Source organism: Schistocerca piceifrons, chromosome 7, assembly GCF_021461385.2.
Source record: "Schistocerca piceifrons isolate TAMUIC-IGC-003096 chromosome 7, iqSchPice1.1, whole genome shotgun sequence".
Lineage (NCBI taxonomy): Eukaryota > Metazoa > Arthropoda > Insecta > Orthoptera > Acrididae > Schistocerca > Schistocerca piceifrons.
In genome coordinates, this window is record NC_060144.1 from 290,207,785 (window position 1) to 290,232,819 (window position 25,035).

The following is a 25,035-nucleotide window of genomic DNA, read 5'->3' on the forward strand; positions in this document are numbered from 1 at the left end:
AGGAACCAGGTTATAAATTGTAAGACATTTCCAGGGGCAGATGTGGACCACAATCTATTGGTTATGAACTGTAGTTTAAAACTGATGAAACTGCAAAAAGGTGGTAATTTAAGGAGATGAGACCTGGATAAACTGACTAAACCAGAGGTTGTACAGAGTTTCAGGGAGAGCATAAGGGAGCAATTGACAGGAATGGGGGGAAGAAATACAGTAGAAGAAGGATGGGTATCTGTGAGGGATTAGGTAGTGAAAGCAGCAGAGGATCAAGTAGTTAAAAAGACGAGGGCTAGTAGAAATCCTAGGGTAACAGAAGAAATATTGAATTTAATTTATGAAAGGAAAAAATATAAAAATGCACTAAATGAAGCAGGCGAAAAGGAATACAAACGTCTCAAAAATGAGATTGGCAGGAAGTGCAAAATAGCTAAGTAGGGATGGCTATAGGACAAATGTAAGGATGTAGAGGCTTATCTCACTTGGGGTAAGATAGATACTGCCTACAAGAAAATTAAAGAGACCTTCGGAGAATGAATATCAGTAACTCAGATGGGCACCCAGTTCTAAGCAAAGAAGGGAAAGCAGAAAGGTGGAAGGAGTATATAGAGGGTCTATACAAGGGCGATGTACTTGAGGACAATATTATTGTAATAGAAGAGGATGTAGATGAAGATGAAATGGGAGATATGATATTGCGTGAAGAGTTTGACAGAGCACTGAACGTCCTGAGTCGAAACAAGGCCCCGGGAGTGTACAACATTCCATTAGAACTACTGACGGCCTTGGGAGAGCCAGTCCTGACAAAACTCTACCGCCTGGTGGGCAAGATGTATGAGACAGGCGAAATACCCTCAGACCTCAAGAAGAATATAATAATTCCAACCCCAAAGAAAGCAGGTGTTGACAGATGTGAAAATTTCCGTACTATCAGTGTAGTAAGTCACAGCTGCAAAATACTAACGCGAATTTATACAGAAGAATGGAAAAACCGGTAGAAGCCGACCTCGGGGAAGATGTTTGGATTCCGTAGAAATGTTGGAACACGTGAGGCAATATTGACCTTACAACTTATCTTAGAAGAAAGATTAAGGAAAGGCAAACCTACGTTTCTAGCATTCGTAAACTTAGAGAAAGCTCTTGAAAATGTTGACTGGAATACTCTCTTTCAAATTCTAAAGGTGGCAGGGGTAAAATACAGGGAGCGAAAGGCTATTTACAATTTGTACAGAAACCAGATGGCAGTTGTAAGAGTGGAGGGCATGAAAGGGAAGCAGTGGTTGGGAAGTGAATGAGACAGAGTTGTAGCCTCTCCCAAATGTTATTCAATCAGTATATTGAGCAAGTAGTAAAGGCAACAAAAGAAAAATTCGGAGTAGGTATTAAAATCCATGGAGAAGAAATAAAAACTTTGAGGTTCGCCGATGACATTGCAATTCTGTCAGAGACAGCAAAGGACTTGGAAGTGCAGTTGAACGGAATGGACAGTGTCTTGAAGGGAGGATATAAGATGAACATCAACGAAAGTAAAATAGGATAATGGAATGTAGTCGAATTAAGTCGGGTGATGCTGAGGGAATTAGATTGGGAAATGAGACACTTGAGATAGTAGATGAGTTTTGCTATCTAGGGAGCAAAATAACTGATGACCGTCGAAGTAGAGAGAATATAAAATGTAGACTGGCTCTGGCAAGGAAACCGTTTTTGAAGAAGAAAAATTTGTTAACATCGAGAATAAAGTTTTTGTATGGAGTGTAGCCAGTATGGAAGTGAAACATGGACGATAAATAGTTTACACAAGAAGGGAATAGAAGCTTTCGAAATGTGGTGCTACAGAAGAATGTTGAAGATTACATGAGTAGATCACCTAACTAATGAGGAGGTACTGAACAGAATTGGGGAGAAGAGGAATTTGTGACCCAACCTGACTAAAAGAGGGGATCGATTGGTAGGACACGTTCTGCGGGATCAAGGGATCACCAATTTAGTACTGGAGGGAAGCGTGGAGTGAGACCAAGAGATGAATACACTAAGCAGATTCAGAAGCATGTAGGTTGCGGCAGTTACTCGGAGATGAAGAAACCAGCATAGGATGGAGTAGCATGGAGTCTCTGGCCTAAAGACCACCGCAACAATATTCACTAATCACTTACCGAACAGCGAATGATAAATGTGAAAGTTTTTTCTTGCCTATTTATATATTTGGGTCTATGTGTCTTTATATTGAAGGAGTCAAAAGTTTCAATCTTCATTCGATTCCTACGGTTAATACGGGAAGTAATAGGAATAAAAAACCGAAAATCTTTTATTTCAGAAACCTGTTACGTATGTTGATCTGTCTGAAGACTCATGTTATACTGGTGTTGAAAAGAGCCGATATAACAGAAAAATGGTCGAGACAGCCATTCCTAATACAGACCTGCCATCTGTAGATTATAGATTGTTACGTCAATTCATGCTGCTGAAACTCTACGCCTGTATTTATCAGTTGTAATAGTTGACGTATGGTGGCGTGTCAGTCTCAAGAGAATCCATGACTTTTCAAATGGTTCAAATGGCTCTGAGCACTATGGGACTTAACATCTGAGGTCATCAGTCCCCTAGACTTAGAACTACTTAAATCTAACTTACCTAAGGACATCACACACATACATGCCAGAGGCATGATTCGAACCTGCGACCGTAGAAGCAGCGCGGTTCAGGACTGAAGCTCCTAGAACCGCTCGGCCACACCGGCCGGCTTATTGTCGAAAGGCAACGTCACAGAGGCGTGGAGGAGAGGGCAGAGCAACCGGTCTTCCAATGTCAGAAATTTAAGAACCAGCTATTAGAATCACACGTGTTCATATTATGGAGAAAAGACAATGTTGCACTATTTCTGTGTCCTGTGTTGTCGTCGGGCGCACCATTGTCGGCGCACCTCCCTCTGCTGCCACGTCAGAGGAAAGCTCAACAACGATCGCCATGGTAACATCCATGGTCCTCCATACGTCATCGCACCATCCGTGTCAATACGTGCCTTGCAGCTAACAAGCAAATTTTCTAACTCTAAATGTGTGACGTCGCTGTAAGGCCCCGTGGGTCCACTCGAACACTATGTTCGTCCTCTCAGATGCTAGTAGCGTGGGGATGTTGGGCTCCTACGTAGTGTTGTATATAACCTCCCTGAGCCCATCGATTCTATATATGTGAAGTGCATGAGATACTGCCCATGCGAAAGCAATATCGTGGAAAGGTAAACCTCATTCTGGATTCTGAATGTGAAACCTGCTGCATAATATTTCCTTCGGTACATTAGCGCATAGGTCCATAGCGTTTTCCCACAAGTTCAATAAACACTACAGATACACATAACAAAGACTTTGGTCATTAATAAGTTATTCTCCTTCACTAATCACAACAATTGCCAACCGTGGGGTAATTTTTCGAGTCCGCGACTGTGGATATCAAGTGGTTTTGAGGCGAAGAATACGTCGAGCAGCGTTCGGAGGGCATTTTCATCCGGAAATGAAGTTCCTTCAAAGTTGTTCGATAGAATCCAACAAATCTGAAAATCTGGAATGCCAAATCAGATTAATAAGGTGGGTGCGGAATGACTTCCCGTCTAAATTCCTGTATAGCAGTCTGTCGGTTCAGCAGAACGTGGACGGGAGTCATTGTGGAGTAGCATCACTTCACGCAATCTTCCTGGTCATTTTTCTTGGATTGCGTGCGCAGGACGTCTCAGTTGTTGAGAATAATTGTCAGCACTGTGGATAGTACCTAGGGGAAGCTATTCGTAGTACACCACATCGTCGCAGTTCCACCAGATGCGGTCGGCCGCGGTGGTCTCGCGGTTCTAGGCGCGCAGTCCGGTACCGCGCACTGCTACGGTCGCAGGTTCGAATCCTGCCTCGGGCATGGATGTGTGTGATGTCCTTAGGTTAGTTAGGTTTAAGTAGTTCTAAGTTCTAGGGGTCTGATGACCACAGCTATTAAGTCCCATAGTGCTCAGAGCCATTTGAACCATTTGAACCACCAGATGCGAAACATTATCTTTTATGGATGCACCGATGTCTTTGTACGGTGAGTTGCTGCTTTGTTTGGGCTCATCCATTCCTTTCTAGCATTAAGACACCATTTCTCGTCACCAATAACGATACAGGATAGGAACGGACAGCGTTATTCACGAGCCCACTGATGACGTGCAAGTAGAGATGCTCGTATGGCCGCCCACTGAATATTGCTATTTTGGCTTAGAGAACCGGTTTTTGAACCTCCGCCACCGCATGGCATTGTCGCATAGTAGTGAAATGATCACTGTTTATCAGATTTGCCAGTCCTCAAATACAGTAACGTGAACCACTGTGAATTAATGGTCTTTAACAATCTTCATCAAATCTGGAAGGTCTTCCCGAATGTAGAAAGTCGTTAACGTCATAACGATCGACCTGAAAAATAGAAATCCGCTTTCTGCCCAGTGACTTTATCCTCACACACGGCACAAATGTTTCAGACTGCCTCCGCTACCGTCACCCCTCTGCTGAACAGAAACAGGAGAATATGTAGGAAATGTTCCAAATTACCTACTTGGCACTCCATTTTCTAGCGTCCACATCTCCAGTCACTATCTCCAACTGACAAAATGACAATATGTAAACTCAAAGTTCAACAGTGAACTACAAATTAAAACTGATAATCCATAAACAAACTCTTAGCTAGTGGAATACCAATATGAAAACCTAAATCATACTAATCTATTCTACAATGTAACAGAATAGCTCTTTTGTGCGGTTGCGTAGAAACGTTAACAGTTTGCATATCGGAGCATGTAGTACACTTCACGCCATTCAGAGGTTTGTTGCGTGATGTCTTCATGGTACAGCGATTTCAGTTTCCACTTGCTTATAGAATTCGTAGCCGACTGCAATAATGTGCTATTTATGTTGAAATGTCTTTGATTAGTCTGATGTCGCTCAGTTTATTCTGCTGTTGGGTTTCGCTCTAATACACAACGTAATAGCAGAGCAATTAGTCATTTGCGGTTCTGTGTCGAGTTTCCGTGAGTAATTGTACGCAGCAGCCGTAAATTGCTGGCTGCACTACAGCTCATATTATCTGGAGCTACTAAGTACTTCAACGAAACTACGTGTCGATGTAAGAGCAGATGTTAGACATTTCACTAATTCAGGTGTCGCAGATTTCTCTATTTGACACTACGTGGAGCCATTATTTCGTAGTCCATTTTTTGTTCAGTTGCACCTTGCAGAGTTTTACTATACATCCGTTCAACCAACACCTCCACATAGCAAGATTCTTCTTAAGATTTCCGTCTTCGCTTCTTCATCATAGTAATTCTTCACATCCTACCACACCCATCCACTATTTCTTCATACTCACCCGTAAATAGTAATTAACTGTTTGCAGTTTCTCCTACGGTGTGTTTTATTTTCCATTCAGTGTAGAACTCGCCCAGAAATATCTTACTTAATGCTATGTCTTTTCACACCTATAGATTTCCTCTGTTCATTTCATTTTCATTTGAACATGCATCGGTAAGGTAGTAAAGAGCCTGTTACTTACTTTTCCCCTTCGTCGCTGTTCTTCCGGAGATCGATCATAGTGTGGTTACGATATGTAACAGGAACGTTGACAGCATTGCTTCCGATGCTCATTATAGTGATGTTAATGTTCCTTCTTGATTGGTACACAACGTGTGTACTAAACTTCGTATAACACTGAAGTACTGTGAAACGCGGACATCCACTGCCGTTAGCAATGAAAGTGCCCCTAATGTTCTCGCATTGATCCACCGCACCAACGGCTGAATCTGTTTGCCTATTACTCTACCGTGTTGAAGTTTGACGTCCTTGCCTTCTATTCATGGGCCCCATAATTACTACCTTGTTGCGCTGGGCTTTGTACTTCAGTGTGGCTCTGTTCAGTGGAGTGTAAACTTTATTAAATGAGTCAGTTAACAGACACATGGTCAGACATCACATCCGGTATCTTTGTACATCTACTGTCTGCCTTCAGTTATAATTGTTCTGTGTTCTGATGGAAGTAAATAGAAAACATTTTTCCAATACATTTCCAAACTTTGTTCTTGAAGGAAAGTCGATGGCTGTGTAGATACCGCTACGAATGCAGACATTCTCCCCTTAATTAACGCCATTTACAGCAACTGACATTACAGATATCTTAGAGAAATTTATTCTCATGCGTCACAGTTTTTTTTTTTTTTTTTTTTTTTTTTTTTTTTTTTTTTTTTTTTGCACTGTATGGGGAATCCAGGTTGTGCACTGCTAGCACTCTTAAGAATTTCATTTAAGTTGCAGGCAACTTTCAGTACCAATGACATTTCCAATTGAGTCTGAAATGACCGATTTCAGCAGCACGTTCGTGTGTCTACACAAGTATGTTATGCTGTGTAGAACATATTCAGTGCTCACTAAATCACATTTAGAAACAACAGGTCCATGGAGAGAATTTTGAAACCTTTTTATCAAATTTTCAATGCTTTATCACAATATATTTCGCATTTTTTCAAGCTTTCATTAAGCCAGAATGTAATTTGTGATGGTTTAACGATTCGCTCGGCAACAAACATGGCGTGCTCCACCACAATTTATGTCAAAAAAGGTCTCTCTGGTGAGGACATGAGGACTTCAGCGAAAATTAATATCCTGCGATAGTTACATTACATCTACAAAGTAAATGTGCAGCCATTATTAGATAGATTTCAAAATATTGTGTTGAGGGTTGTCTCAGTTGGCACTCCGTGGTCAGTCTCGTTACAAAACTGTATAAAAATTATTTTATTTCAACTTCAGACCCCATTTTAACGTCTTCAAAAGTTGCCACACGGGCATATACTAACAGTACGAGAAACGTATCGCATATTAATCGTGAAGACAGATTTCTGCATCAGACTTTCTTGGCAAGATTTTTTGTGAGGAAGTGTTCTATTTCTATTTTGATATAACTAAGTGAACAATATAGTGCTATACGCTGATCAGCCAGAACATTATGTGCACCTACCTACTGTCGATACAAACCCACCCAGGTGATAGCAGGGTCACCTGACGAGGACGGCCTGTTGTCAGACACATGCACAGTGCACGTAGCATCAGTGATCGTGCTGTCCGTCTGTTGAATGGAGATGGTGTGCGATCTGTCTTGTCTGACTGAGGGCAGACTGTGATGGCCCGGAGGCTTGGCACGAGCCTTTCGGAAACTGCACGAATTGTCGGGTGTTCTAAGAGTTTTGTGGTTAGTGTCTTCAACACGTGGTGAAACCAAGGTGAAAGCCCGGCTAGACATCTTGGGGCTGGGAGGGCACCCGTCATTACAGATATCAGACGTAGACTTATACCTCATAAAGGACAGAAAAGTTAAACTATTACATAAATTGCGGAATGTATAGAAAACCAAGCGGAATTAGTTCAAGAGAAGTGGTACAACAAAGGCAGATAAAGATTTGGTGTATTTAAACTGAAGGCGTTAGTAGCAGTAAACACGAGAAGAGTGGGTAGGAGAGGGAGAGGGAAAGGAAGAGAGGAAGAGAGAGAGAGAGAGAGAGAGAGAGAGAGAGAGAGAGAGAGAGGCAGAGGCAGAGGCAGAGGGAGAGACAGGAACGTAGTAGAAATCAATTAAACAAGAGAGGGTGAAAGAAAATGCGTGAGCGAGAAACGAAAAGAGAAAAGAGTATAACTGAGAGAAGACGAAGGGAGAGAAAACTAACCACCTGTACTTCTTTATCCTGGACGTATTGTGCTATATTTATACTAAGAAGGAACAATAACATCACTGTAATGAGCATCGGAAGCAATGCTGTCAACGTTCCTGTTACACATCGTAACCACTAAGAAATCGACGAAGCTGATGTAGCGTACGCTAGTTACGTACCTATCTGACAGCAAACATCCAAACTCGGCATAATAAGCACAGAAATTGTCAAAAAGACGGGTGTTGCAGATATAAGGCGCTGGTAGTCACTGCTAATTCAAATCATCAATTTGGCGTGTTGGAGTAATTTGATATAGTGGAGAGTCAGCTTTGTGCGTCACAGATTCGGCGAAAATATATTAAGGACAAACTAGAGAGCATCAAGGCAAGCATAATTCTTCTTGCACATGACGACAATTTTTTCGCCCAGCTGAGGCACTCGAAATTTAACACTAAGGTACAACACCGTATTTAATTTAGCAGGTCGGAGTAGCCGAGCAGTTCTAGGTGCTACAGTCTGGAAACGCGCGACCGCTTCAGTCGCAGGTTCGAATCCTGCCTTGGGCATGGATGTGTGTGATATCCTTAGGTTAGTTAGGTTTAAGTAGTTCTAAGGTCTATGGGACTGATGACCTCAGAAATTACGTCCCATAGTGCTCAGAGCCATTTGAACCACTTTTTTCGTATTTAATTTAAGTTCTAGCTTTTGTGCACGTCTGATCACTAACACAGATTATTATGTGTACGGAAGCATGGATGGCGGCCTCGTAATATCCTCTAGTGTTAAGAACTCTCTCTTCACACTTTGACACTTGCTTCCGATAGTGACGACATCTCTCCTCAAAGAGGATACTTACTGAACATTTATCGTTAAACTTCGGTAAGAAAAGAAGCTGAAGTCATGAATTAGACTTTATGTCAACGTTGAGAATTGGTTCCCTGCTTACTGGGTAGATGTGTTTCTACTACACCACAATGGCATTGTGGCAATTGCAGCTGCAAGGAACACCCGCGTCAAATGGGAATTCCACTGTTAAATGCAGAGGAGAGAGCTGATATGTGGAAAGAGTACATTGAAGGCCTCTATGAGACGGAAGACTTGTCTGATGACGTGACAGAAGAAGAAACAGAAATCGATACAGAATAGGGAATCCAGTGTTAGAATCGGTATTTAAAAGAGCACTGGAGGACTTAAAGTCGGATAATGCAGAGGGGTACACAACATTTCATCAGAATTTCTGAAATTATTGACGGAAGTGGCAACAAAACGACTATCCACGTCTGTGGGTGGAATATTTGAGTCTGGCGTATATCACTTGTCTTTTGGAATGACATCATCCACACGATTCCATAGACTGTAAGAATTGGCAAGTGCGACGACCATTGCACGATCAGATAGGAATCTCATACATTCAAGTTGCTGACAAAGATAATGTACAGATAAATGGAAAAGAAAACTGAGGATGTGTTAGATGACGATCAGCTTGGCTTAAGGAAAGGTAAAGGTATCAGAGAGACAGTTCTGACGTTGCTGTTGATAATGGAAGCAAGACTATAGATAAATCAAAGGGTCGTTCATAGATATTTTCGACCGGGAAAAAGGGGTCGACAGTCTCAGAATGGTGCAATATTTTCGATATTCTTAGAAAAATGGGGGTAAGCTATAGGAACAGACGGGTAATATACAATATGTACAAGAGCCAAGAGGCAATGGAAGACCAAGATCGAGATGCTCGGATTAAGAACAGTGTAACACAGGGATGTACCCTTTCGTACCTACTGTTCTATCTATACATCGAAGAAGCAATGCCGGAAATAAAGGAAAGGTTCAGTAGTGAAATAAAAGTTCAAGCTGAAAGAGTATCAACAATAGATTAGCTGGTGACATTGCTATCCTCAGTGAAAGTTAAGAAGGACCACAGCATGCGTTGAACAGAATGAACAGTGTAATGGGTACAGAACATGGATTGAGAGTAAATCGAAGAATGACTAAGTAAAGAGAAGTAGCACAAATGAGAACAGTGAGAAACTTCACATCAGTCTTGACAGCCACAAAATAGTTATGGATTTCTGCTACCTACGGATAGAGCAAGAAGAACGTCAAAAGCAGATTAGCACTTGCAAAATGGGCATTCCTGGCCAGGAGAAGTCTATTAGTATCAAACATAGGCCTTAATCTGAGGAAGCAATTTCTGGGAATGTAAGTTTGGAGTACCAAATTGTAATCTAGTGAGACGTGGACTGCCGGCCGTGGTGACCGTGCGGTTCTAGGCGCTGCAGTCCGTAACCGCGGGACTGCTACGGTCGCAGGTTCGAATCCTGCCTCGGGAATGGATGTGTGTGATGTCCTTAGGTTAGTTAGGTTTAACTAGTTCTAAGTTCTAGGGGACTGATGACCTAAGATGTTAAGTCCCATAGTGCTCAGAGCCATTTGAACCATTTGAGACGTGGACTGTGGAAAAAGCGGTACATAGGAGAATCGAAGTATTTGAGATGTGATGCTACAGGAAAAGGCTGCAAATTAGATGGACTGATTAGATAAGGAATGAGGAGATTCTCCAGAGAATCGTAAAGGAAAGGAATATATGGAAAATGGTGCAAATGGCTCTAAGCACAGTGGAACTGAGGTCATCAGTCCCCTAGACTTAGAACTACTTAAACCTAACTAACCTAAGGACATCACACATCCTTACCCGAGGCAGAATTAGAACCTGCGACCGTAGCAGCAACGGGGTTCCGGACTGAAGCGCCTTGAACCGCTCGGCCACAGCGGCCGGCTATACGGAAAACACTGACAAGCAGAAGGGACAGGATGTTAGGATATTTATTAAGACTTTAGAGAATAACTTCCATGGTACAGGTTGCTAATACTACTCCTCTGAGATGACGAAGCTGGTACAGCGTGGGTAAAAAAAAAGAAAGAAAAAAAAGAAAAAAAAAGTAATTCACTCGTCAGCCCATCTTGATTTTCCCCTTCTTAAATAGTGAGTTCACGGAGGCTCTGATCTAGAATAGCAACCCGCTTTGTACGCAATGGGGAAATCCTGCTTGTACCTCAGCCGCAGGTGTTCTCTTGGTCTAATATATTTACATTTTCCCGGAGACATGTTGAGTATTAACTTTATCTTCGATATGGGCTGAAACTGAACTAATGAATTAAAATTTGTGTCAATATTACGTCACCATTTATCCTTATTGAAGATAAAGTTGAGACTCAATATATCTACAAGAAAATGTAATTACATCGGATCAGTTTCTCGTTAACTTGTACGACTACAGCAACAGTGAGCTTCTAGTGTAGGCACCATTGGTACTCCGTGCAATTGCACAATTGATACCTCTAGATACTTATACTAACTCACAAAGCGCGGTGTGTAAATGGATATCCCTAGTACAAGCACAATCAATCCACAGCCGTGTCCTAAAGCGAGCAGATATGGGAGCAGGTTAATTCTATACCACTTGAGAAGCCATCTCCAGTGGATGCGAGTTGAGTAGCGGGCTGAAGCCATGCCGGTCTCGCCTGGTACGCCGCTGTGATCACAAAGGCCCCTCTGTGCTCTCACGTGACCCCTCCCCCCCTTCCGCCCTCCTGCTGCACTACTGCGGGCCCACCCCCGACACCAGCCGCCGCCAGCAGCTAAACACCCCCGGCCGGCTCGTGCCTCGCCCGGTACCGGCACCGGAGCACGACGCCTCTGGCGAATTACGCCAATTCCGCATTCGGCGCCGCCTCCGCCGCGCCGTCGGCGGTCGCTTTGCATTTCGACGAGGTGATTAGGGCGGCTGTCTCTCCCTGAAGTGAGGACTGTAGAAAAGGAAAGAAACGCAGCGCCCCCCACCCTGTGACTAGCGAGTACGATGATTAAGTGCCGCGACGTCTGCGCCAGTACACGCGAGAAAACAGCGTAAACCGTCACGGCGCTTCGCCATAAATCTTACTTGTACGGTAAGCTGTAGGGAGAGGGGAGAGCTGTTAATGAGAAGCTAATTCCCCACTGTGTAATCTTCTCGCACAAAATAAAAACCAAAAAAAGGATTGCGACGTAACAACAAAGCATTAGAGGAAGATCATTACCAACTTGTTTAAATAATAAATTTTCACAGTCTAGTTCGTGCACAGCTACAAAAATGATGGCAGCTTACTGTTTCCTTGTCGGTACCTTTCACAAAAGGAAAGTAATACAAAGACAAAGCGCGTACTGGGTGTGGTCGAAAACAGCTAAATTTTTTTCAGTCGGGAGTGTCTTGTTATTGTGATTTACTGTAAAGTGGAAAAGGAGATCAAGAATAAATACGCGAATATAAAACCAAAATTTAATCCAGTACGTGAATTACAATAGATCTATGAAAGATTTGCACTGAGTAGGCTAGCGTGTGGATCTGCACGAATGATTTTTCGAAGTGATGAGTACAGAATAACAGCTACTTTGAACCTATTGCAACGGGGAGGGGAGCGACGTGTAGACAACCTCCAAGATGAAACTTCCTGGCAGATTAAAACTGTGTGCCCGACCGAGACTCGAACTCGGGACCTTTGCCTTTTGCGGGCAAGTGCTCTACCAACTGAGCTACCGAAGCACGACTCACGCCCGGTACTCACAGCTTTACTTCTGCCAGTACCTCGTCTCCTACCTCCAAGATGGTGCTCCCCGGGCAACGCTGCAGTAAAATGCAACGGCAAAAGGTCTACACAATTCCGGCGACCGGATGCTCAAATGCCTCCCGGCCCACAAGAAGGCAAACGATTCAGAAGTGGAATTACTCCACGAAGATGGTGAGAGTGTGCCACTTCAATATAGAAGGCTACACAAGGACGAAAGGAGAAATCCTTGAAAAAATTGTAACAAGAGAAAGAGTAAGTGTTGTACTCTAGCAGGAGACGCACCTGACGGATGAAAACATCGAACGATTATGCATACCAGGATTCACCAATGTGGGATACTCAGGACACGACAAACATGGTATGGGGACCCTGGCGAAAAATGAGCTTCTAGGAAACCTCGAGAACAATGTGGAATCGGTTCCACACGCAATAGGCATTAAACTGGGAGAGATGAAAATCTACATTGTCTACAAACCACCTTCACAGCAATGGCCTATAGGAATCTTACCGCAGGCTAATCATCCAGCAATCCATGCCGGCGACTTTAATTCTCAGCACACCAGATGGGGATATCAGAGATTCACTCCGGAAGGCGTTGGACTAAGTGACTGGGCTGACAACCGGGACCTACAACTCCCGTTTGATCCCAAGGACAGAGCGTCCTTCAATTCATAAGACGACACCCGACCTGACCTTTGTCACACGCGGCGCAACGGGCGTACCTATGCAAGCTACAAGAAGAGCCCTCGAAGCTTTCCCATGGAGCCAACACCTCCCGATTATTGTGGAGATCGGCCTTTCCATCCCGATCATAAAGAGCCCCCCCCATTCCACGGTGGAATCTGAGAAAAGCAGACTGGGGGAAATATAAATCTTTTATTGACAAGACAATAAATCAAATACCACCAAGTCCAGAGAACTATCAAAGGTCTGTAAACCTGATATATATAGGGGCCCTAAAGGCTATCCACCGAGGGGCCCGGAGGGAATACATTCCTTGCTGGTCAGAGGAGTGCGAGTCATTGTTACAGCAGTATGAGAAGAGTGGGGAGGACGAGACTACAGAACGACTGATCAACACTATGAACGAGGAACGTGGGAACAGATGGAAGATGGCAATGGAGAATCTGGACTTTACCCATTCTAGCAGGAAGAGCTGAGGTCTACTACGGAAACTGGGTGGTGCCACAACACCACGAAGATCGGCCGCGGGTGTGGGCCCATCCGAAGTAGCGACTGCCATGAAACAGACCTCCAAAATACGCCTGAAGACTCAGGAGAAGAAAAGGATCTCCAGGAACCTAACCAAGGAATTAGCCAATAATCCAACTAATCTAGATATTGTGAAAGCAGTAGACGCCGAGGAGATTACCCAGGCCCTAACACTAATGAAAACAGGAAAGCAGCCGGACCCGACGAAATCCTCCCAGAATTTCTGAGGGAGCTGGGACCCATTGGGAGGAGATGGATGGCCAAGCTCTTCACGGAATGCATTAAATCAGGTGCACTCCCGATGTTATGGAAGGAAGCTAAGGTAATAGCGGTACTGAAACCAGAGAAGGATGGAGATAATCCAAAAACTATAGACCGATCTCACTGCTTTGTACCTCTTACCAACTATTAGAGAATATTACTGGCCAGACTAGCACCATACATTGAGGCGAACCTCCCGGACTATCAAGCAGGGTTCCGTGTGGGAAGGAACGGCTGTGAACAAGTTCTGTCCCTTACAACATATATAGAGAAAGGCTATCAGAAGAAGCTGACAACGGGCCTGGCATTAATAGATCTTACATCAGCCTATGACACTGTCTGGACCGAAGACTACTGCTCAAGCTTACTCGAATTATGAAATGCAATCAGACGTACACATTACTAAAAAATATGCTGACAGGCAGGAAGATCAAGGTGTATCTCCATGGAAAGAGCAGCAAAAGCATGGTCATAAACAATGGCCTGCCGCAGGGGTCAGCCCTGGTGCCGACCCTTTTTAATTTATACATATCTGATACGCCGTGCACCAGGTCGCGTAAATTTGCATATGCGGATGATCTGGCCATCGCATACCAAAGCAAAAATTTCGAAGATCTTGAAAAAAACATTGAATGCGGACCTTGAAGCGCTGAACAGCTACTACCTTAAGTGGCATTTGCGTCCCAACCCCAATAAAACGACCAGTACCACAATGCACCTTAATAACAGTGCTTCAAGCAGGAAACTACAGCTTTCCCTGAATGACCGGCATATCAGACACGAAGATAAGCCCAAATATCTGGGAGTAAAATTAGACTGTACACTAACGTTTAGCTCCCATCTGGAAGACACCAAACAGACATTAAAATCTCGAAATGCCATTATGTCTAAACTGGCCGGAACATCATGGGGGGTGTGGAGCTAATACACTAAGGATGTCAGCATTAGCCCTCGTGTACAGCGTGGCTGAATATTGTTCACCAGTCTGGGCGAAAGTGCGTATGTAAATAAAGTAGACACCCAATTGAAACAGACGATGAGACTTATCTCAGGGACATTTAGGGCTACCCCATGTGACTGGCTCCAAGTCCTTGCCAACATAGAACCCCCTGATATAAGGCGCTCCATGGCGACCTCAAGAATATATAGGAAGATCGTATACAATCCAGAACTCCCTATACACCAAGACTTATCACCCATCAACAGGCTAAAATCTAGGTCCCCCTTTTGGAAGATTGGCAGGGAATTACAGGACTTCGACCCAAAGCAAGCCTGGGGGGGAATCATGGCGCAAAGGGACACACAAGAACCAAAAGCTTATCGGTGACCCCAGCAAGAAGATAAATGGTTTTGATCTCCCTCGGAAGCTCTGGGTAGCCTTAAATCTCCTTAGAACAAGCGTTGGAAGATGCAAACATCTAATGAATAAGTGGGGACTTGCGGAGAGTTCCGTGTGTGAATGTGGTGAAATCCAGACAATGGACCACCTACTGGTGTGTGAAGTGGTAGGATATAGTGGTGAACTGAAGGACATACATTACTCGCCTGACCTAGCCATAGATTGGCTCAAAACTATAAGTAGCATTGTGTTGTGTTGTAATTTCCTGGTGGATTGTAAAGACACTGTAATATTTGCCTTGTATATGCCGAACGAATAAATAAGCAACGGGGTGTACATCTTTTGAGAACTCGTTATTTTAAAATGAAGTAAAAAAAAAAAATTGTAGAATTTGTTATTTCCACCCAGTACTTCTTGTCAGGTATACAATACTAATGTCACTTGAATTTCTCATCTGTGTGGCCAGTTTTTTGTGGTTATTGTAGGTATTTTCAATCTGTTCCTGCAAAGAAAATGGATATTTTTCTTAACAAACACATTTCGTTTTATTGATGAAAAATAGCATCAGCTGTCTCTGATGAAACATATTTACAAGTTCGCATGCTTTCTAGCTCTAAAAACAGTTCGTTACAAAATATATAGCATTTACTTGTTCAAGTCTTAGTCACATCTGAAACTGTCGTACGCTTGCACATAGTGTTCTCCCTCGTTTGGCAGTGCTGTGTTTTGCCTAATCCGACATAGCTTTTCAGCACTTTACTTTTTTTGGTGAAACAAGCAATGTAGTACCAGTATAGTTTCCCCGCATATTTCGAAGCTAAACATTTCCCTCTGTGTTTCCGTGTCTATGGTGTTGCCAACTTAACCTTCGCTTGATCTAAGACATTTCTCTTCCTCTGCGGTTGGTCATATATGTATTGATTCATTTAATTATGTTACTATATATTCATTTAATATGTAAGTATAGTGAAGAGGTAGTCATGGAGTTGTTGATCTAAATGGTGAGTAGGTGGGCAGAGGAGAAAGGGGGTTGGAGGAATGAGTGAACAGTGAATGCGAAGGTGGGAAAGGGCGAGTGAGTTGTGAAATGGTTAAGAAAGCGGGGTAAGAGAGAACTAAGTAGAGGAGATAGAGTTGAAGTGGAGAGGAAGGTGGGGAAGAGAGAAAGAGATGGATATATGCTGTCGTCATGTATTAAAACCGTAACATAATATAACCTTGCCGTGACGTGTAATGTGGTCCACTCAATACAGGTAGGATCAGGCCTCTACAATCTGCCAATACTAAATATGCTGGAAACGTCGTTCTACATCCTGCAACCAGTGACACAGTACTGAATCAACATTTATCGGCAAATTCAAGATGGCCTGAATTAGATGAATCGCTCGTCATTGATGAATAAATAAACAATATTTTCAACTTCGCAACCAATATTCTTTTCTTCTCCTCAGGAAAATTAATGCTCTTGTTATTATTTCATTTAAGTCCTATTCTTTATCACATGATAGGATATTTTATGCCAAGTAACTGTAGACCTATTAAAATTTCTGTTTCGTTTTACTATTGTTTTAGGTTGTTAATTAGTAAATTCTTATCAGAAAAAGGATTAATCATCATAAGATGTCTCAATTTTTGTAACGTGATGGTGTGCCTCGGAAAAAGTGCAGAATTGAATGAATAATTCATCCGAATTTTAGTCGATGTTGCCTTTCACACAGATATGTGATTCTAAATTGTCTCACGAAGACCGGAACTTTTCCCCCACTCCTACTTCTTAGTTAACCAACACATTCGTATTGTTTTACCCACGGATTCCTAACATCAATAAGCCTTAAGTTGCAACACGAATAATATACACGAATCCTTCATCACCTCAGAGTCATTAATATCGAACTACTGATATTAATTCTTTCATTGAAACTCTGTTAGCATAATACAAGAACCATCAATTGGTTTTGATGTCCCATGTGCATCAAAGCTGGTTGAACTGATTTGCTAAAGACACGTTTGCCGCTTCCTACTTATCTGTTCCAAAGTAGTCGACACAGTCTTGTCGTTTCCATCTACTGATAAGCGGAGGACAGTATCGTCAAATTGGAAGGTCCCTAACAGTGGCAGATGAAACGTTCTCGTCTGGAGGAAGGCAGCTTAGAATAAAAGCAACTACGTACAAGGTTGTAGCTCAAGATGAACCTGTTAGCTCGCTCTTTAACGCCATTTTTTCTTCACCTAAGTCGCGGCAGACTGGATAGCTTCTCCATCAGTCCTCTCGCATTGCAGACTTGTCTAGTAGAGAAGCAGACCATTGGGATGTTTTTTTTTATGTTGGGGCCTCAACCCTACGGATACAATTTCCCATATCTCTTTTTCCAGAGTACCAAGTGGAGAAAAATGATTATCCGTAGCCAAACCTATGCTCCCTTGGCAGCATGTGTGTGTGTGTGTGTGTGTGTGTGTGTGTGTGTGTGTGTTTGTGTGTGTGTTTGTGTGTACTTGTGTGTACGTGTATATGTGTGTGTTTTGTGTGCTGATATTGGAAGACCACTGGCCTAAATACTAAACTGAACGACTTCAATTACGATCAAAATCATAAATCGTCATAACATACGGGGTTATTTGAGTTTTATTCCTGAGATCAATGTCACATGGAGGTCGGCCTTCCCTCTATAGCTCTTCATATTACATTTGGCCTCTCGGCGTAGAGAAACATCAACATCCTGTAAACTTCAAGATTTGATTAACATCGAACCCTTTATCCAGAAAGCAGATTACCATTATTTCTGCAACTGTGATAAATTTTACGATATATTAGTCACTACTATGCGAAATGTGTGCAAACAGCATGATGGTAAATTTGGTTACCTGTGTCTCCAGCAGACAATACGATACCTACTGTAGCAATCGTCGTAAAGTAATAACTACCATCTTTAAAATATCAATCTGCGATCATGAATGCTTACTTATGGTTTCAGTCCTTCCCTATTTACCCTCCAAAGCGACAGATCTTTTCAACAAAAGATGATTTTGCGGATAACTTGGTTGTTTAAGATTGTCTTTTCACGAAATGTTCCACCTCGAAAATCAACTCGTCACTACCTGGAAATTTCCGCCACGCTATCATCTCTTCATTCAAGAACAGAAAAAGCAGTCATTGTGTACCATGTCAGGATGGCTTGAGTTAAAATTTGGTCTTCCAAAGTGGCAGCATATGTTCTCATGCTGACGAACTGTGATGTAGAAGACCAGTGGAACCTAGTGTGCGACGACATTTGTCGTGTTCAAACAGTTTTGCACGTTATTGGAAAGTATGCCATGACTGATTTCCACTTCTTCAACGCCTCGGTTTTGATACAGCGGTGTCGAGCACCAGGGCCTCAACATTTGCAATTATTCACATGATTGTGACATTAGAGTCAGGTACTGTTACCTGTAGGTTCGGCGAGCATGCAAGTATTATGGAGAGTGGGTTCAATGGTTCAAATGGCTCTGAGCACTATGGGACTTAACATCTATGGTCATCAGTCCCCTTGAACTTAGAACTACTTAAACCTAACAAACCTAAGGACAGCACACAACACCCAGTCATCACGAGGCAGAGAAAATCCCTGACCCCGCCGGGAATCGAACCCGGGAACCCGGGCGCGGGAAGCGACAACGCTACCGCACGACCACGAGCTGCGGACTGGAGTGTGGGAATCCCTGGAGGGAAGACGATGTTGTTTCTCGCAAATTTAGCAAACCGACATTTGAGACCGACTGCAGAAGTGTTCCACTGCTGCCAGTGTACATTTCACATAGGGATTATAAAGATGAGATGGGAGAAATTAGGGCTCCTACAGAGGCGTTTGGGATGACGTTTCTTCCTTCCGCCATTTGCGACTATAATAAGAAGGGAAATGACTAGTAGTGGTACAAGGTGTTCTCGACCGTGCTCCGTACGGTAGTTTTCGGTCTATGTATGTGGATGTAGATAACTGAACACGTAATTTTCACCTATTCTGCTTAAAGGACGAGACACAGAGTTGTCTCCCGATCAGCGTGGGAGCTATGTTGTACTGTCTCCAAAATCTTATGTATAAAGACGAATTGAGTATCCCCGCCACCATGCCTGGCGCGAAGAGGCTGACCAATTGATGAAACATTGCTCCTTCCCTGTACCAGCATCTTTCTGGTTAAGGTGTATTTTATACGCCATGAATGAAAAATTGCTGCCCAATTTCCCCATTTTATCATAAAATAAACAATATTTTCTTCTGTCACATTAGATACGGCATTGAATAGCCCCCCTTCTACGCCCAATATAGAGTTTTTCTTAATAGCAGAGTGTTGTGAAGAGAGGTCCGTGTTTCGCGGTCATACGATCACCGCCCACCGTGGGGGCTCGCTCAGGTCTTGGCCGCCGTTGGGTGCCAATAGGCACACGGTTTGCTGATTTTGGGGAAATCTAAGTGTTACAGTTGCAATAGCGCGATCTAAATACTGAGCAACTCACTACGTATTTACTTTGTCATGCAACATATATTGCTCCATACAGTCTTCAACACTATTCGGTACCTCCAGAGTCGCAGCGTCAGATTGTAATTTGATTTGCGGTTTAGAAAAGTTTGTTCTGCGTTAATTTTTATCGTGATTTTTATCAGATATTGGAGCAGTGTGGTCACGCTCAACCTGTTACTTTCCTCGACTCAGATTCAGAACTGGAATCCAGCCTTCAAATTACACAAAACAAGTTACCGGATGACGCTCCTTCTATCAATGCACTGCCTCATTTGTGTCCTCTAGCAGCCTGCTGCTGTGCTGTGGTGTGGGTATTTCAGTGTTTACAAGAAATTCTGGCATGAAATTCCACCAAATGAAGAATTTATGTTGTATGTATCACTTAATGGAAAGCAGTGTCTACATCTATTACTAATGTGATGCTGTCTGTTATGTGTTATGTACCCATACAACTACACCGACAGAAAAGAATTCCGCACCAAAAAATAATTGATGTTGAGTAATTAAATTTAACTACACTCCTGGAAATGGAAAAAAGGAACACATTGACACCGGTGTGTCAGACCCACCATACTTGCTCCGGACACTGCGAGAGGGCTGTACAAGCAATGATCACACGCACGGCACAGCGGACACACCAGGAACCGCGGTGTTGGCCGTCGAATGGCGCTAGCTGCGCAGCATTTGTGCACCGCCACCGTCAGTGTCAGCCAGTTTGCCGTGGCATACGGAGCTCCATCGCAGTCTTTAACACTGGTAGCATGCCGCGACAGCGTGGACGTGAACCGTATGTGCAGTTGACGGACTTTGAGCGAGGGCGTATAGTGGGCATGCGGGAGGCCGGGTGGACGTACCGCCGAATTGCTCAACACGTGGGGCGTGAGGTCTCCACAGTACATCGATGTTGTCGCCAGTGGTCAGCGGAAGGTGCACGTGCCCGTCGACCTGGGACCGGACCGCAGCGACGCACGGATGCACGCCAAGACCGTAGGATCCTACGCAGTGCCGTAGGGGACCGCACCGCCACTTCCCAGCAAATTAGGGACACTGTTGCTCCTGGGGTATCGGCGAGGACCATTCGCAACCGTCTCCATGAAGCTGGGCTACGGTCCCGCACACCGTTAGGCCGTCTTCCGCTCACGCCCCAACATCGTGCAGCCCGCCTCCAGTGGTGTCGCGACAGGCGTGAATGGAGGGACGAATAGAGACGTGTCGTCTTCAGCGATGAGAGTCGGTTCTGCCTTGGTGCCAGTGATGGTCGTATGCGTGTTTGGCGCTGTGCAGGTGAGCGCCACAATCAGGACTGCATACGACCGAGGCACACAGGGCCAACACCCGGCATCATGGTGTGGGGAGCGATCTCCTACACTGGCCGTACACCACTGGTGATCATCAAGGGGACACTGAATAGTGCACGGTACATCCAAACCGTCATCGAACCCATCGTTCTACCATTCCTAGACCGGCAAGGGAACTTGCTGTTCCAACAGGACAATGCACGTCCGCATGTATCCCGTGCCACCCAACGTGCTCTAGAAGGTGTAAGTCAACTACCCTGGCCAGCAAGATCTCGGGATCTGTCCCCCATTGAGCATGTTTGGGACTGGATGAAGCGTCGTCTCACGCGGTCTGCACGTCCAGCACGAACGCTGGTCCAACTGAGGCGCCAGGTGGAAATGGCATGGCAAGCCGTTCCACAGGACTACATCCAGCATCTCTACGATCGTCTCCATGGGAGAATAGCAGCCTGCATTGCAGCGAAAGGTGGATATACACTGTACTAGTGCCGACATTGTGCATGCTCTGTTGCCTGTGTCTATGTGCCTGTGGTTCTGTCAGTGTGATCATGTGATGTATCTGACCCCAGGAATGTGTCAATAAAGTTTCCCCTTCCTGGGACAATGAATTTATGGTGTTCTTATTTCAATTTCCAGGAGTGTATTTTGTCTAAAACTGACATGGTGAGACCGTGGCTGTGTACAATTAATGTAGGTTAATTATTACAAAGAAGAAAACACCAACCAGGCACTATTAATACTGCTATATATTTAAGTAAATAGCACAGTTAACGGTTTCGAACTGGCAAGTTCATCATCAGACGGCTGTTCACATGATTTTCAAGATACACTTAACATTATCGTCCGTTTTCGGAATAATAAAAATCGAAAACGGACGATAATGTAAAGTCTATCTTGAAAATCATGTGAACAACCGTCTGATGATGAACTTGCCAGTTCGAAACCGGTAACGGCGCTATTTACCTAAATATATAGCAGTATTAATAGTGGCTGGTTGCTGTTTTCTTCCTTGTAAGAATTAACCTACATTAATTAAATTTCGGAAATACTCTATCTAGGTATCATATTTAAGTGATTAACATTGGAAGGTCACAGGTAAGCTCGAGATAAGCCATTGCAAATATGAAATACTCGTACACTAATAACCCATGTAACCCCTAGAATATTGAATGCAACATGCAAACGCGCATGCATTGTGTTGTACAGGTGTCGGACGTCAGAGAGTGGAATGGAATTCCATGATTGTTGCACTTGGTCTGTTAATACAGCGACGGTTGATCCTTTTTGTTGGCGATGCTGGAGTCGTTATCCGATGGTGTCCCATATGTGCTTGAACGGAGACACATCTGATAATCGAACAGGCCAAGGTAACATGGAAACACTCTGTAGAACATGGTGGACTACAACAGTGGTATGTGGCGAGTATTATCCTGCTGAAAAAAAAACCTGGAACACCGTTCATAAATGGCAACACGTCGAATCACCAAACTGACGTACTGATTTGCAGTCCGTGAGCTTAGAATAATAACGAGAGTGCTTTTGCTGTCCTACGATATCGTACTCCAGATCATAACTCCAGATGTAGGCCCAGCAGACAGTATGGTTGCAGGTCCTCAACTGGCGTCCTCCTAACCAACACACGGCCATCACTGGCACCGAGGCAGAACCAGCTTTCATCAGCGAACACACACTGGTCTCGCTTGACAATACTGAAGCCGCAAATGGCGGTGATTTGGGGTCACTGGAATACACACTACATTGCGCCTAGCTCGGTACTGTCCTTCAAGTAACCGATTTGTAACAATCCACCTGATACTATGGTGTCAACTGCTTGTCTTATTGCTGCTGTAGATGCAGTACGGTGCCCCAGACCCGTAAGCCAGACACGATGGTCTTCCCTCCCTGTAGTGTCACGTAGCAATCCGGAGACCAGTCTTTTTGCGACTGTACATTCTCGTGACAACCGCTGCGAGCAGTCGTGTATAGTGGCTACGTTATTGCTGTCTTTCAGAAAAATGGCATAAGGAGCATCCAGCTTCAAACTAATTGAGGTGTTGATGACGGCGTCCTTGTCGCCCTACCGATATTTTTGTCTAACGTCAATCACCACGTCAAATCTCAAAGGCGCACGACCGTTACAGCGTGTACTTAATCCAAATCTCATGTGCATCCTCATAGTGGTGCTACTAGCGCCAATCTTATACGATGTCGCAAATTTTAATAGACATCATCTTTCGGATGTAGAAACGTGTCTATATACTTTTTTTATGGCACACAATGCCTTTTTCTTATTATCATTCTTTTCGAGCAGTGTGGGACTTAAAATCTGAGGTCATCAGTCCCCTAAAACTTAGAACTACTTAAACCTAACTATCTTAAGGACATCACACACATCCATGCCCGAAGCAGGATTCGAACCTGCGACCGTAGCGGTCGCGCAGTTCCAGACTGAAGTTCCTAGAACCGCTCGGCCACCCCAGCCGACTGGTACTGGGTGTTGTTCTGTCCTTACTTTCATATCGTCGGAAATCACATTCCACTGTAAAGTTTGCAGTACGGCCTCGATCCGAAATCTAATAATTAAAAAAACTACAACGTAACAATTAATTTCATCTCTTCTTGGTATTATCAACGTTGGTCTGTAGCCTTTTGTAAACTTTCTGATCTGAAGATGGCCATTTAACTGGTCGAAACAAGTTATCGTTATATTCCCCCTAGAGATCTTGTAAAGAAGAAGACTACAACACTATATTTAAAGATCGCCTCCTTCAACCTTATCGATTTCCTGTATTCATAAACAAAATTCAATTCTGAAACTTCCTGGCAGATTAAAACTGTGTGCCGGCACACAGTTTTAATATGCAAGGAAGTTTCATATCAACGCACACTCCGCTGCAATGTGAAAATCTCATGTAATGAATTTGTGGAGCGTTGCCATAAGGAGTGGTAAAGCGCTCAACCGCAAAGCGGTACTGCTTGTGTAGAAAGATTATTCTTAGGTAGCCAGCGAAAAAGTGTCGCCGATGTTGGGAACATTTCATTCCAATTTTGGTGTTTTTGTTTTAGCTGTGTGCTCTTAACCGACAAGTAAATTGCAAAAAGTACCAGCAGCTCGTAAAAGTAATGACCGCTATTTGCGGGGCCTTAACTGGTGCCTCGTGCTTGGACGCACGCGTCCTGCGAGAGATGAGTAGGAGGGCAGTGCGTGAGCTACCGCACCCGCATCGCAGCTGGCTCCGACACTGCGCCGGCGACGACGAAGAATTTTATGGCTTCCGCTGGGCAGCTACGAGTTGTCTGCTCTCCAGTGGGCAACGTAATTAATTAAGATTCGACGAGGGCGGAACCATCCTTTAATAACGCGGTTATTTGCAACGGAATTGCTTCATTAAACGGCAAAGTCAATACGTCACGGCGAGGAAGACCGTGAGAGGGAGCACGAAAAAAAAAGTGACAATCGTTCACAATCAATAACCCATTAAATTAATAAAGCAAGTGCTGCTGCGCGTCCGAGCGATTTTTCAGGGTTACCTTTTTTTGCGCTCCCATTGGTGCAGTGATAGGCGGCGTGAAATCGTCCGCGGGAGCCATAAAGGATGAAGACTCTGGACAATGGGGAGTAATTTGCAAGGGGCGGGAATCCCTTGGGCTGCAGCCTTCGCCGCCGGCGATTAGCGGAGCACTCGCTGGCGTTTTTGATTGGGTGCGGCCGCCCCTGCTGGCGCCAACGCATGCGGCGGCGCGCCAGCCAACGCACTGCGGCCGGCGACAGCGGCGCCCCTGGCGGTGTGACGTGGAAGCTTCGGGCTCGATAACCCGCCGGTGCCAAAACAGCATCGAGGGCGGAACAGTCTTGGATTCTTGTCGTGCTCTGGCACTCTCGTGAAACTACTGACACTACAGATTGCTACTTCCGAAATGGGCACAAAGGTGCTGCAAAACGCCTGTGAATAAATAGCCTCTCTTCATGTCACAATGTGACTTCTCACATTAGAAGGCGACTTCTCAAACCCCATCAGATCATCCAGATATATACGAGGCAGTCAAACGGAAACGAGAAGGGTGGAAATAAAGTACGAGAGGTGCTCAGTAAAGAAAACAATACACTTTTTCTTAAAGCA

General features: G+C 44.1%; 1 protein-coding gene and 1 non-coding gene across 2 annotated transcripts in view; both read right to left on the reverse strand.

Annotated features, from left to right (window-relative positions):
- Window positions 1–25,035, reverse strand: part of LOC124805635 (protein O-mannosyl-transferase TMTC1-like) — a 654,220-nt gene that overhangs the window by 492,612 nt on the left and 136,573 nt on the right. The window lies entirely within an intron of this gene.
- Trnal-caa lies at window positions 12,209–12,283 on the reverse strand. The gene has a single exon. It is a non-coding gene; the product is annotated as a tRNA-Leu (tRNA).